The 14,808-nt window shown below is 37.8% G+C and overlaps 1 long non-coding RNA gene across 1 annotated transcript in view; it reads left to right on the forward strand.

The window, feature by feature from the left end:
- The first annotated feature begins 605 nt into the window (after positions 1 to 605).
- Positions 606 to 14,808, forward strand: part of LOC111184705 (uncharacterized) — a 34,206-nt gene continuing 20,003 nt past the window's right edge. Inside the window, exons 1-3 of the long non-coding RNA XR_002647354.2 lie at positions 606 to 1,645; positions 9,130 to 9,339; positions 10,696 to 10,795. This is a non-coding gene — a long non-coding RNA (uncharacterized LOC111184705). The remainder of the gene's footprint in view (positions 1,646 to 9,129; positions 9,340 to 10,695; positions 10,796 to 14,808) is intronic.

A 14,808-nucleotide genomic window follows, 5' to 3' on the forward strand; every position in this document is an offset into this window, starting at 1 on the left:
GCTTTCAACTCAAGATTCTACAGAAAGAACAGAATAAACCAGAGAAATAAGAAGGAAGAACTTAATGAAGGCATACATTAATGAAAGAGAAAAAACTTCTAAGACAGAAGTTATTAATAAAATCAAAAATTGGTTCAATAAATCTGATGAAGAAAAAAAAGACTCCAATAAAATATGTAGGAATGAATTAAGAACAATATGAGATCAAAAAAATGTTAATAATACCACGGACAATTTTATACTAAATTTGAAAATGTAGATGTAACGGATACTTTTCCAGGAAAAGAAAAATTTATCCCTTAAAAGGCACCATTTCCAGATGGCTTTAAAGATGAGTTCTTCAAAATGTAAGTAACAAATCATTCACATGCTATGTCTATTCCAGGTCATATAAAAACTTAACCTGACTGATTCATTTTGAGACCTAGCAGAAACTGATATCAAAACTAGACAACTAAAGAAAACCATAGGCCAATCTCACTTATGAATATAGAAACAAAAATCCTAAATTAAATACACAGCAAATTGCATCCAGCAATGTAATGGAAGAACACATACTAGGATTGTAAGGATGGCTCTCAACATTAGAAAATCTATTACTGTAGTTCTATTGTTGTAGAGTAATGGAGAAAAGCTGTATGATCATCTCTAAAACTAATACTGAAAGTATTTGGTAATTCTCAATACCCATTTCTGATTTTAAGAAACAAACAACTTGACAATCTAGGAAAAGAACCAAATGCCTTAATTTTTTAAAGAGGTATCTACCACAAACCTTTAGAAAACATTATGAACAAAACGTAGGATGCAATCCAAATAATTTCTGGAAACAATAAAGTACACTTGAGGCTACTATACAGCGCTGTACTGGATTCCAGGAAAAAGCCCAAATTGTTATTTACACATAAATGCTCACCTACAAAATCCAAGAGAATTCTTAAAAATACAAAGGTTCAGCGAGGTGAACACATAGATCAATATACCAAAAAAACAAATTATCCTGGGGTGTAATAATAGTCCACTAGGAAGAGCAAACAAACTAGAACAGCAGCCAAACCGCTAGGGAAAAACCTAAAAGGAAATGTTGCAAAACACCAAGAAAACTGCAAGCCTTCGCCTGAATAACAAAGGAACACTTGAATCGACGGAGAAATAACCACCTTGCTCAATGGTAAGTCTCCATATTGCACAAGTATCAAATCTGGGCAAATTAGTCTACCGAAAACTTTGCCATTTGGCGACATCTATTACCGAATTTGAAATGGAATCTCAAACAAGTTGCGGGAAAACGCTGCCATTTGGTGACAATCTGTTACAGAATCTGGCCCTGGTTTGAGGTTCGTGACGTGTGTGGAAGCGCTCAGCGAAGAGTCAAACCGTGACTGGAGGCCACCCGGCTACCCGCATTCCCCTCAGAAAACCGCGCGGCCGGAAGAACCACGTCGGCTCCGCCCACCTCGTGTCGCGGCCCGGGCGTTTCCGGTCGGCTGACGCGTCCGCGCCCCGAGGCGCCGCAGGTCGCACTTGGAGAATCAGGGCGGGGACGGGCGTCTGGCTGCGCGGCGCTGGCCGACCTGGTTCCTCAGCACCTGCGGGCCGGGGCTGCTGAGCCCGCCCAGAAAGGTCGTTTCCCTCGCAGTTTCCAGTAAGTGACGGTCCCAGTCGGAGCTGCGGCTAGAAAGAGGCCGCGCCGGCATTTTCTTCCCCTCCTCCCCTAACCCCCCTATGAAGTCCCTCCCTGGCGTCCGGGTGACTCCAGTTCTGTCCGCTACCACTCCCAGCGCTCGAGGTTTCCCCAGAAGATGTGTCCTTTCTCATGAACGCTTCGTTGATCTTAAACGGGCGCTGACCTCTCACCTGTACACTGGGGGGTGTGTTCTTGGTCTGACATTCGTCTCAGCCCTTTCTCGTCCTGCCATAGTGACGGCCCCGCAGTTACACACCATGGTAATGCTCCCACCATCACTTCTTCCCCACCTGCCTCGGGGATATACACTTACTTTCTGCTTCAAAATATTTCATCTTCTAACGAAAATCTGTTACCAAGGACCAGCCCTCTCAGCGCGGCGCCCCTCTTCCCCTCTAAAAACCCTTTTCTCATTAAATAATTGCAGCAGTTAAGGAAAGAATGCGCTAAGAGTAGGACCCTGACGTAAATGACACGCATTCTTTTATTTAATCATCGCAACAATCCTTAAGTAGATACAAATGAGGAAACTGAGGCACAGAAAAGTTAATTTGCTGGAGGTGACGTAGTTTGCGTGGGATGGAGTTGAAAGTTGAATCCATTTTGTAGCTCGCTCCAAAGCTGGTGCAGTCACCCCTTCATCTTTCCCCAATCCTTTGCATCCCCCTTTTCGTTTCTTCTCCTGAGGAATTTTTTTTCTGAATGCTGTCTAGAACAGTGGACCCCAACCTTTTTGGCACCAGGGACCGGTTTTGTGGAAGTCAGTTTTTCCAAGGACCGGGGATGGGGTGGGGGATGGTTTCGGGATGATTCAAGCGCATTACATTTACTGTGCACTTTATTTTTATTATTATTATATTGTAATATATAATGAAATAATTGTACAACTCACCATAATGCAGAATCAGTGGGAGCCCTGAGCTTGTTTTCCTGCAACTAGAGGTCCCATCTGGGGGTGATGGGACGGCCTCAGCTCCACCTCAGCTCTTCAGGCATTAGATTCTCATAAAGAGCGTGCAACCTAGATTCCTTGCGTGCGCAGTTCACAGTAGGGTTCGCGCTCCTATGAGAATCTAATGCCCTGCTGATCTGACAGGAGGCGGAGCTCAGGTGGTAATGCGAGCGATAGGGAGCGGCTGTAAATATAGATTAAGCTTCTTTGCCCTCTGCTGCTCACTTCCTGCCGTGCGGCCTGGTTCCTAACAGGCCACGGACCAGTACTGGTTTGGGGACCCCTGGTCTAGAAGATCCCAATTTATGGAAATTTGACCTCTAAGAACTTTTTCAGAGCTTCTTCTCACTCAGACCCTTGAGTGTTCCATTTTATCAGGCATGTAAGCTCTGAGTTTAGTAATATTTTGCATCCCCAGTGTGTGCTTATGCCTCCTTACTTAGAAATGTACTCTTAACCCAGTATGTACTCATTAATCAGCCTTTCTCCCCTGCCTCAGTATGACTGTCATTGTCATGACCACTGTTCTCAGCAAACATTTGAGCAGCTAGTTTTTGTAAGATAATAAAGATAATTGCAGTTTCAAAGAACTCTGAGGTTTAGTTCCTGACCTCAAGGAGACATATGACATTTATTCATAAAAAGTCCAAGAAAATAGCAGGTAAACACTAAATCATTTGCACAGAAAGCAAATTCTACAGAAGTAACTTTGGACAAAAGAGTTTAAGTGCTAGACTTGTTTCCTTATCTGTAAAATGTTATGGTTAGGGGAGATTATTAAAAGTGTGTGAATCTAAATTCAGAAATGATTGTTCACTTTGTACTGAAGTGGGAACTGTTGGAGAGGCTATATAGTGTGTTCTTGATACATTATAGTAGAGATGGGGATTAGTTTGAAGATTTCTCTTAGCACTCTGAACATCTGATAAGGGCTGTAGACCTTGCTCTGGAAATAAATTGCACATTTATACATCGTTTTATACTCAATTTTTAGGAGATTCATGACCCACCTCTTCCCTCCAAAGCCTATGGGTTAAAAAACCCTGATTTAGGGAGATAAGATGAACTGCAGTTCAAAAGGCAAGGCTAAGCCAGCTGTGGAGGGCGTTTATCTTATAGGCAGTGTGGAACCATTGGAGGTTTAAGAAGATAAGTCTGGCAGCAGTATGAAGGGTGAATTAAAGTGGAGAAAGGCAGCAAGACTAGTTAGGTGGCAGGTAGAATAATGTAGGTAATTCAGAGGTATTTAAGGACAGTGCCAAGCAGTAAGGGAATGGGGGAAATTGCAAGGAATATTGGCAAAGACAAATCAAGAGGAGTTGGTATCTGACTGGATATGGAATTGGGTAAAGACAGGAAAGAGTCAATGATAACAAGGTTTGAGGTCTGTACAGCTGCAGATACATCCTTTCTCTACTTTGTCTTCAGTTTTTTATTATATTAGGTCATTCCTATAACATACGTGCTCTAAGAGGAGATATCACTACTGATGATGGACACCAAAAAGCATAATAAGGGAATTCTACACACAACACTATACTCATAAATTCAACAACTCAGATGAAATGGACCACTATCAAAACTACCAAAACTCAAGAAGAAATAGACAGGCTGAATAGCTTTATAACTATTAAAGAAACTGAATTGGTATTTAAAAACCTTTTAAAAAGAAAAAAAAGAAGCTCCAGATCCATATAGTTTCACTGGCAAGTTTTACCAAACATTTAAAACAAAATAATAGCCATTTTACACAAGCATTTCCAGAAGATAGAAGAGGAAGGAAAACTTCCCCACTCATTTTATGAAGCCAGCATTACCTGATACCAAAACCAGATAAAAACAGCACAAAAAGAAAACCAAATCAATATCCCTCATGAGCAAAGATGCAAAAATCCTCAAAAAAAAAAAAATTAGCAAATTGAATTCAGCTACATGTAAAAAGAAAAATACTTTTGACTGAGTGTCATTTATCCCAGGAGTTCAAGGCTTGCTCAACATTTGAAATCAATTAGTGTAATCCACCATATTAATAGACTAAACAAGAAAAACTACTTGATCCTATTAATAGATGCAAGACAAAACAAAACAAGAAACCAACTGACAAAATTCAGCACCATGAACCTGACAGGTTCACCTGTATTCCTTAAGAAAAAAAAAAACACATTTTTTTCAGTTCAACCAAGATGAGAAAAATCATACTTTGAGCCCCAGAGTCTTATCCAGATAGAGGTCATTGGTTCTTTAATAGCTGTAGAAACGTCCTCCATCTGTGACCCAGAGGACCAGCTGGTGTGACTTGCTTCATAAGAGGACTCAGTGACTGGAGCCTCTGACTAGTTGAGCTTTGCCTGGCCTGATTTGGACTTCGTGAGCAAGCAGTCTTGCTTGCTCCCCATCAAAGAAACTACATTGCTGAAATGGCAGAGAGATGGTGAAGAGTGAGAATGGACAGTACCATTTGATGTGGTCTTGGTAGTCTCTCCAAGAGATGGCACTATTTATCTATGCTTTTGCATCTTAAAAAATTTTGCACTTTTACAGACAGCGAACAAATGGAATGTGTACATTAAGTTTCAGAAAGGATGTAACTGTCTTCATATCAATGTTTAATACAAAACAAAACAACTCAGTGAACTAGGAGTAACAGGGAATCTGATAAAAGGCATCTACAAGACCTAGAGCTAACATCATACTAAATGGTAAAAGACTGAATGTCTCCAACCCCCAAGATTAGGAACCACACAAAGATTATGTTTTCACTACTCCTATTTCATATTTCACTAGAAGTTCTAGCAATTGCAGTAAGGAAGAAAAAGAAATAAAAGGCATTTTGATTGGAAAGGAAGGAATAAAATTATCCCTATTTTCAGGTGACATAATTGTCTAGTAAAACTCTTAGTGCTAATAAGTGAATTTAGGAGGTTGCAGGATAAAAGGTTAACATACAAAAATAAATCATATTTCTACACTAGCAACGAACAGCTGGAAACTGACCTGCTCCCCTCCCCCACAAGTGTAATACTTAGGTACTGTCTAAACCTAACAAAACATGTGCAGGATCTATATGCTGAAAACTATAAAACACTGTTGAAAGAAATCAAAGAACATTCATACTGTGTTCATGGATTAAAAGAATCAGTATAATTAAGATGTCAATTCTCCTTAAATTGATATATGCATTTAATGCAATTGCAATAATAAAACCCAGCAGAATTTTTGTAGATATAGTTGATTCTAAAGATATAAGGAGGGGACTTCCCTCGTGGTGCAGTGGTTAAGAATCTGCCTGCCAATGCAGGGAGCACCGGCTCGATCCCTGGTCTGGGAAAATCCCACATGCTGCAGAGCAGCTAAGCCTGTGTGTCACAACTACTGAGCCATGTGCCACAACTACTGAAGCCCGAGCACCTGAAGCCCGTGCTCCACAAGAGAAGCCACTGCAATGAGAAGCCTGTACACCGCAACGCAGAATAGACCCCACTCTCTGCAACTAGAGAAAGCCACACACAGCAACGAAGACCCAACACAACCAAAAAATAAATAAAATTTTTAAAAAATTAAAAAAAATAATGAAGTTATAAGGAAAGGTAAAAGAACCAGAATAGCAAAAACATCTTGCAAATGAATAGCAAAGTTGAAGAATTCAAACAATCTGATTTTAAGACTACTATAAAGCTACAGTAATGAAGACAGTGGGGTATTGGTGAAAGCATAGACACATAGACCAATGGAACAGAATAGAATCCAGAAATAGACCCACACAAATATGACCAATTGATATTTTTCTTAAATAATAAACATTTATTTCTGACAGTCTAGGGGCTAGAAGTCTGAGAGCAGGGTGCCATCATGGATGGATTATGGTAAGACCCTCTTCCTGGTTGCACATGACTGACAACTCACTTCTCACTGTGTTCCTTACTGGTGGAAGGGGCTAGGGAGATCTATGGGGTCTCTCTCTTTTTTTCTTCCAGTTGTACCGAGATATAATTGATATACAGCACTGTGTAAATTTAAGGTATACAGCATAATGATTTGGCTTACATACATCATGAAATGATTATCACAGTAAGTTTAGTGAACATCCATCATTTCACATAGACACAAAATTTTAAAATATAGGAAAAAGTTTTTCTGTGATGAGAGTTTAGGATTTACTTTGGTAACAACTTTCATGTATAACATACAGTGGTGTTAATTATATTTATCATGTTGTATATTATACCCTAGTACTTATTTATCTTATAATTGGAAGTTTGTACCTTCTGACCACCTTTATCAAATTCCCCCTCCCCCCACTCCCACCTCCAGTAACCAGAAATCAGATCTCTTTTTCTAAGAGTTTATTTGGTTTTGAAGAATAATTGACCTATAAACACTACATTAGTTCCTGTTACACAACATAGTGATTTGGTATTTCTGTACATTTTAAAATGATCACCACAATAAGTCTAGTTATAATATGTCACCATACAGAAATATTACATAGTTATTGACTATATTCCCCACAATTTACATAGCAATCGATCTCTGTCTACCCTATCTACCTACCTATCTATCTGTCATCTATCTGTCTATCATCTATGATTGTTTTAGATGGCTGACCTCCTAAGTTCAAATGAATTTTAACAACCCTACAATTTTACTCCCCCCACCCATGTGTACTGTTTTTGACATCGTATTTTACATCTTTTTGTTTTGTGTATCCCTTAACTACTTACTGCAAATGATTTTACTACTTTGTCTTTTAACCTTCCTATGAGTTTTATACATGGCTGCTTTACTACCTTTACTAATGAGATCTTTCCTTTTGTAATTGTCATGTTTCTAGGCCTTTTCTTTTTCACTTAAGAGAAGTCCCTTTAACATTTCTTGTAAACCTGGTTTGGTGGTGCTGAACTCTTTTAGTTTTTGCATGTGTGTAAAGCTTTTGATCTCTCCATCAAATGTGAATGAAAGCCTACTGGTCAGAGTATTCTTGGTTGTAGGCTTTTCCTTTCCATCAGTTTAAATGTATTGTGCCACTCCCTTCTGGCCTGCAGAGTTTCTGCTGAAAAGTCAACTGGTATCCTTATGGGAATTTCCTTGTGTATAACTTGTTACCTTTCCCATGCTGCTTTTATTCTCTCTGTATTTAGTTTTTGCCATTTTAATTACAGTGTGTCTTAGTGTGGTCCTGTTTGGGTTGATCCTCTTTGAGACTCTCTGTGCTTCCTGGACCTGGATGTCTGTTTCTTTTCTCAGATTAGGGGAGTTTTCAGCTATTATGTCTTCAAATATGTTCTCTGCCCCTTTCTCTCATCTTCTGGGATGCTTATAATGCAAATGTTAGTACTCTTGATGTTGTCCCAGAGGTTTCTTAAACTGTCCTCACCTCTTTTTTTTTGCGGTACACGGGCCTCTCACTGTTGTGGCCCTCCCGTTGCGGAGCACAGGCTCCGGACGCGCAGGCTCAGCGGCCATGGCTCACGGGCCCAGCCGCTCCGCGGCATGTGGGATCTTCCCGGACCGGTGCACGAACCCTTGTCCCCTGCATCGGCAGGCGGACTCTCAACCACTGCGCCACCAGGGAAGCCCGAGACTACAGTCTTATGTTACAGAAATAGATCACCAACTTGCTTCTCTAAATTTAATGTATTTAATATAAAAACATGCATACAAAAGAATATGTATAGGGCTTCCCTAAACTTTGTCACCTCTTCCCGTACATTTTGATAGTAGCTTTTTAAAAAAAATATTTATGTATTTGTTTACTTGGTTGCACCAGGTCTTAGTTGTAGCAGGCAGGCTCCTTAGTTGTGGCATGTGAGCCCCTAGCCGCAGCATGCATGTGGGATCTAGTTCCCTGCCCAGGGATCTAACCCGGGCCCCCTGCATTGGGAGTGTGGAGTCCCAACAACTGCGCCACCAGGAAAGTCCCTTGATAGTATTTTTATTACAAATGTATGTATCTATAAACATTATTATGTTTAGTTTGCCTAGTTTTGAGCTTTATAAAAATAGTATTATATCATATATAGTTTTCTGTGTCTAGATTTTTCACAAAATATTTTGTTTCTATGATTTATCTATCTTTTCATATAGCTGTATTTCATAAGTTTATACTACTGTATAATATTTCATTGTTTGAATAAAGCATAATTTATCCATTGTCCCATGAATGGACATTTAGGATATCTGATTTTTTTTTTATTACAAACAATTATACTATGAATATGTTATACATTTTTCCTGGTGCTCATGTGTAAATTTCTTTAGATTACATATCTAAGAATGAAATTGCTAAATTGTAAGGTACGCACAATGTGATACACACAGTGTTGTTTGTGTTAAACACAATGTGTGTTCAAACTGCTGAGATTCTAGGGTTGTTGTTATTATACTTTAATATAACGTATCCTTGTCTAACACATTTAATTTGGTTGTTCAAATCATTTATTGTCTTACTGATATTTCATCTGCTTTTTCTTTTTTTTTTTTTTTTTTGCAGTACGCGGGCCTCTCACTGTTGTGGCCTCACCCGTTGCGGAGCACAGGCTTCGGACGCGCAGGCTCAGCGGCCATGGCTCACGGGCCCAGCCGCTCCATGGCATGTGGAATCCTCCTGGACCAGGGCACGAACCCTGCGTTGGCAAGCAGACTCTCAACCACTGCGCCACCAGGGAAGCTCCTCATCTGCTTTTTCTACCAATTACAAAAGGTGTTTTAAAATCTTTCATTATGATTGTGGATTTGTCTATTTCTTGTACTTTTTTGCAATGTTTGCTTCTTATATTTTGAAGCTGTGTTATTAGGTATATTTAAATTTTGTATTATTAACTCTTCTGGTGAATTTTACCTTTTATTATTATGGATTTACTTTCTTTATCTCAAGTAATATTTGTTACCTTAAAGTCAGTTTTAACTGCTAATAATATAGCTACACCAGCTTTTGGGGGGGAATTAGGGGTTCATGTTTGTTTGGTATGTTTTTTTCCATTCTTTTACTTTCAAATTTTCTGTATTTTTAATTTTAGATGTCTCTTTTAAACAGCATATAGTTGGGTTTTATTTTCTCATCCAGTCTGACACTTCATTTTTAAAAAATCTGGCCATTAAGAATTAATATAATTACTGGTATATTTTTGTTACACCTACCATTATACTATGTACTTTCTATTTCTCCCACTTACTCTGTATTTTTTTCCTTTTTGCCTTCTTTTAAATATATTTTATATTTCATTTTTTCCTTTAATTTGGGTTTCTTTTAATATTGGTTATCCTATAAATGATAACATACATCCTTGATTTATCAAAGACTCATGTTAGTTGGCACTTTTAACTTCTACTTAGATGAGGGAAGGATCTTAGAACACTTTGACTCCTTTACCCTCCTCCTGACTTTCACACCATTGTATCATATATTTTAATTCTACATAACTTTCAAATTCCAGAAAACAGTATCCCCCTAAGTCAGAAGCTAATTCATTAGAGTAAATATTTTTATTTTAAAAATGAAAGAAATGAACTTTCAAGTCAAGAAATTAGAAAAAGAACAACTAAAACACAACTGAAAGGAATATAGGAGAAAAAAATAGTAAAGATAAAACCTTTAGCGACTTTTAAGAGACAGGAAAAATAGACTGTAGGTTAATCCAAGAGCTGAAATTTTGAAAAATGCCAATAAAATGGTCAAACCTTGACAAACCTACTAAAAAAAAAGAAAATACAAACAAAAGTAAAACAGGGGTATATAGATCAATAGATACATAGCTCTAAACACTTAAAGAGAATAATATGAACAACACTATGCTAAGGTGTGAGTATTGATCTGTCCACAACACAGTTACACAGGAAATGTAAGTTTATTTTTCTATAATTCATCTCATTTTCTTCTTGAAGCCCTAGCTTATTGGAGAGGATGAAAACCTGATCTCAGCCACTTTGGAATTTCTTCCTTTGAGTCAAGGAAGGGGACAGGCAGAGGGGTGAGGAGGTGGGAGGTGGTCTTTGTGTTTCCAAGGAATGGGTGAGGGGAAGATACTCACCTGGTCCTCAATGTTATCTGTTCACACAGGTATCTTCTGAGATGTCCATCATTCAGTGTGGTCCTCAGTCATTGATCCATACTATCTGCGACTGAGATGTCTTCATTCCTGTCTGCCTAGTCCTTTCAGGTATGGTGGCTCTCTCCCTGTTGCATCCACGTCACATGTAGGAGCATGGGCATAATTCTGCTCCTCACTGCCTTGCAGGGGTACTAAATGCAAGCCTCTTTAAAGCCTGGTCAGCATAATCTCCCCTCCCAGTCATTTCTTCTCTGATATCGTGTGACTACTGCAAGGCTCAGAGCACAGCTTCTCTTTTCCCCTGCCTTAGGTTACTCATATTTGTGTGTATTTTTACTACTTCCCTGGTACTCTGTGAATCAGGATACAGGGCCTGTCTTTTGGGGATTTATCAATGTCTGTATTCTTATTACTTCCCCACAATATCCTCTTCTTCCTTAGTCTGGGGGAATTTCTTTCTAGTCTTGGTGTAGCTCAGGGTGGGGTTCTAGGGAGGTGAGATTGAGTCTAGTTCTTTCCAGTTATATTTCTCCCAAATATTTTATCTATATATGGAACCTTCTCTATTTCCGTAATGGCTTACATTTTTAGAAATCAAGTTCAAGAAGACTTCTTTTTTTCTGTTTACTACCCTAGTTTATCCCTTCCCTAAAACAACAAGCTCGCAACTGCCTAGCTGCTTAAAAGGAATATGGGAGGAGGGATAAGGAAAAAAATGAACTAACAGGTGAAAAAAACTTAATATTTCAAAAATGCCCTGTCACATAAAAACTTGTTGAGATGACAGATTTGTGGAATACTACTTGCTAATATCAAACACTTACTATGTACCATTGTTTTAAGAACTTTACATCTGTCAATCTAATCATCACAATAATAATTAAATAGGTATCATTACTATTCTGATTTTACAGATAAAGAAACTGAGATACAGAGATGTCAAGTAACTTAATTAAGTTTTGTTCAGTAGTGTCAGAGCTTGTACTCAAACCCAAGAAGTCTGGCTCTGTAGTGCACTTTCTAAACTACTATGTCTTTGGTTCTCAAATGACTCCCCAAGGAACATATGGAAATGCATAGGGGGTGTGATTTAGTGTTTATAAAGACTGAGGAAAGTTACTGGCATTTAGTGAATAAAGACCCAAAATGTTAAATGTCCTGTAGTGTGAGGATGGTCCTGAACAATAAAGAATTGACCCATCCAAAAGGTAGATAGAACTTATATTGAGAAACACTACACTGTACTGTACTACCTCTAAATTGCCAAGATTGACTCAAGAAGTTAAGAAAAAACTCATATAGATGACTATTCATGATAGAAGTTATAAATGTTATTAAAAAGTTGATAGGCAGATTTTCTACTTAGTTTTTCTTTAAGGTTTTCAGGGAATAAGTGAGTTTCATAATATATATAATAATCTCTTCTAGAATATGAAAGGATATAGAATGCCTCTTTTTTTTAAATTTTTTATTTCTTTTAACATCTTTTTTGGAGCATAATTGCTTTACAATGTTATGTTAGTTTCTGCTGTATAACAAAGTGAATCAGCTATACGTATACATATATCCCCATATCCCCTCCCTCTTGCATCTCCCTCCCACCCTCCTTTATCCCATCCCTCTAGGTGGTCACAAAGCACCAAGCTGATCTCCTTGTGCTATGTGGCTGCTTCCCACTAGCTCTTTACATTTGGTAGTGTATATATGTCAATGTCACTTTCTCACTTCATCCCAGGTTACCCTTCCCCCTCCCTGTGTCCTCAAGTCTATTCTCTGCGTTTGCATCTTTATTCCTGTCCTGCCCCTAAGTTCTTCAGAACCATTTTTTTTTTTAGATTCCATATATATGTGTTAGCATACAGTATTTGTTTTTCTCTTTCTGAATTACTTCACTCCGTATGACAGACTCTAGGTCCATCCACTTCACTACAAATAACTCAATTTCATTTCTTTTTATGGCTGAGTAATATTCCATTGTATATATGTGCCACATCTTTATCCATTCATCTGTCGATGGACACTTAGGTTGCTTCCATGTCCTGGCTATTGTAAATAGTGCTACAATATAATGCCTTTTAATTGATTTTATGAAGCTTATAAAACACAAATTAGATTTTTAGAAATATTGCTAGAGACAAAGGGGGACATTTCATTATGATAAAAGCATCAATATATATCTGGAAGATACAACAATTATAAATGTATTCACACTGAAGTGGGTTGAATAGTATCCTCCCCAAAATTCAGGTCCACCCAGAACCTCAGAATGTGACCTTACTTGGAAACAGAGTCTTTGCAGATGTAATTATTTAAGATCATACTGGAATGGGTTAGGGGGAGGGACCTAAATCCAATGACTGGTGGTGTTATAAGAAGAGGAGAAGGAATACATAAATGAATAAGGAAGAAGACCATGTGACTGCCAAGGCAGCAATAGGAGTTATGCTGTGCCCAAGCTAAGGAACATGTGGGGGCACGAGAGGCTTGAAGAGGCAAGGTAAGGTTCATCCCTAGAGTCTGCAGAGGGAATATTGGCTCTGCCAAGTCTGATTTTGGACTTCTAGCTTCCAGAACTGTGAGAGAATAAATTTCTGTTGTTTTAAGCCACTTAGTTTTTGATAATTTGTTATGACAGCCCAGGAAACTAATACACCTAATAACAAGCCCCAAGATACATGAAACAACAACTTACAGAATTGAAAGGAGAAATAGACGGTTCAAATTGTTGGGAAATATCAGTATCCTACTTTTAATAATTGATGGAAAAAGACAGAAAATCAGTAAGGATATAGAAGGCTTGAACAACACTATCAACCAGCTTGACATAAAAATATATCTATATAACACTTCACCCACAGCAACAGAATACAAGCTCATAAATTATTCTCCATAAATGTAAAAGGATTGAAACCACTCAAAGTATGTTTCTCTGATCACAATAGAATTAAATTAGAAAAATCAACAATAGAAAGAAATTTAGGGGATCTCCAAATATTTGGAAATTTTAAAACACACTATAAAATAACCCATGGGTCAAAAATAAAATCACAAGGGAAATTAGAAATTATTTTAAGCTTAAAAGAATATCAAAATTTATGGACTGCAGCTAAAGCAATGCTAAGAGGGAAACTGATAGCTTTAAATGCCTATATTAGAAAAGCAACAGGTGTCAAGTCAACAATCTAAGCTTTTAACTAAGGAAACTAAAACAAAAAGAGCAAATAACCCTAGGCAAGCAGAAAGAAGAAAATGATAAAGATCAAAGCCAAACATTAATGAAATAAAAACCAAAAAAAAGTATAGAAAATCAGTGAAACCAAAGGTCATTTATTTGAAACAACAAACTGATTTTTGAGCAGCAAAATGCATAAACCTTTAGCTCTTCTGATCAAGAAAGAAAGGAGAGAAAAAACACAAAATAAGGAATGAAAGATAGGGCATGATTACTGACCATATAGAAACTAAAAGTATTATGAGAATATTATGAATGACTTTGTGCCAACAAATTAGACAGTTTAAATGGAGAAATTTTTATCAAGATGCAGATAACTAAGTCAAAAGAAAATAGAAAATCTGACTAGAACAATAGCAAGTATAGAAAATGAATTGGTAATTAAAAATCTTCTCACAAGGAAAAGTGCAGGCCCAGATGGCTTCCCTGGTGAATTCTACCTAACATTTAATGAAGAAAGATTACCAGTCCTACGAAAACGTTTTCAGAAAATAAAAGAGAAACAGTTCCCAATGCACTTATGAGACCACTATCACCCAGGTATCAAAATCAGTCAAACACATCACAAGAAAATTGCAGAGCAATTATTCCTCATGAATGTATACACAAAATTTCTTAATGAAATACTAGGAAACTGAATCCAACAGTATTTAAAAAGGATTATACACTGTGTTCCAGGAATGTAGGTTTAGTACCCTCAAATCAATTAATGCAATATACCATATTAAATAAACAACAAAAACCAGATTATCATGCCAGTAGACACAGAAAAAGAATTTGATGAAATCCAACACCTATTAATGATAAACCCTTTCAACACACTAGGGATAGAAGGGAACTGCCTCAACCTGATAAAAGGTATCTACATGCTTAATCATACTTTTTGAGG

This window comes from Delphinapterus leucas, chromosome 1 (genome assembly GCF_059928025.1).
Source record: "Delphinapterus leucas isolate spDelLeu-1000000601 "Yukka" chromosome 1, BTC_Dleu_Yukka2, whole genome shotgun sequence".
In the NCBI taxonomy this organism is placed as follows: Eukaryota; Metazoa; Chordata; class Mammalia; order Artiodactyla; family Monodontidae; genus Delphinapterus; species Delphinapterus leucas.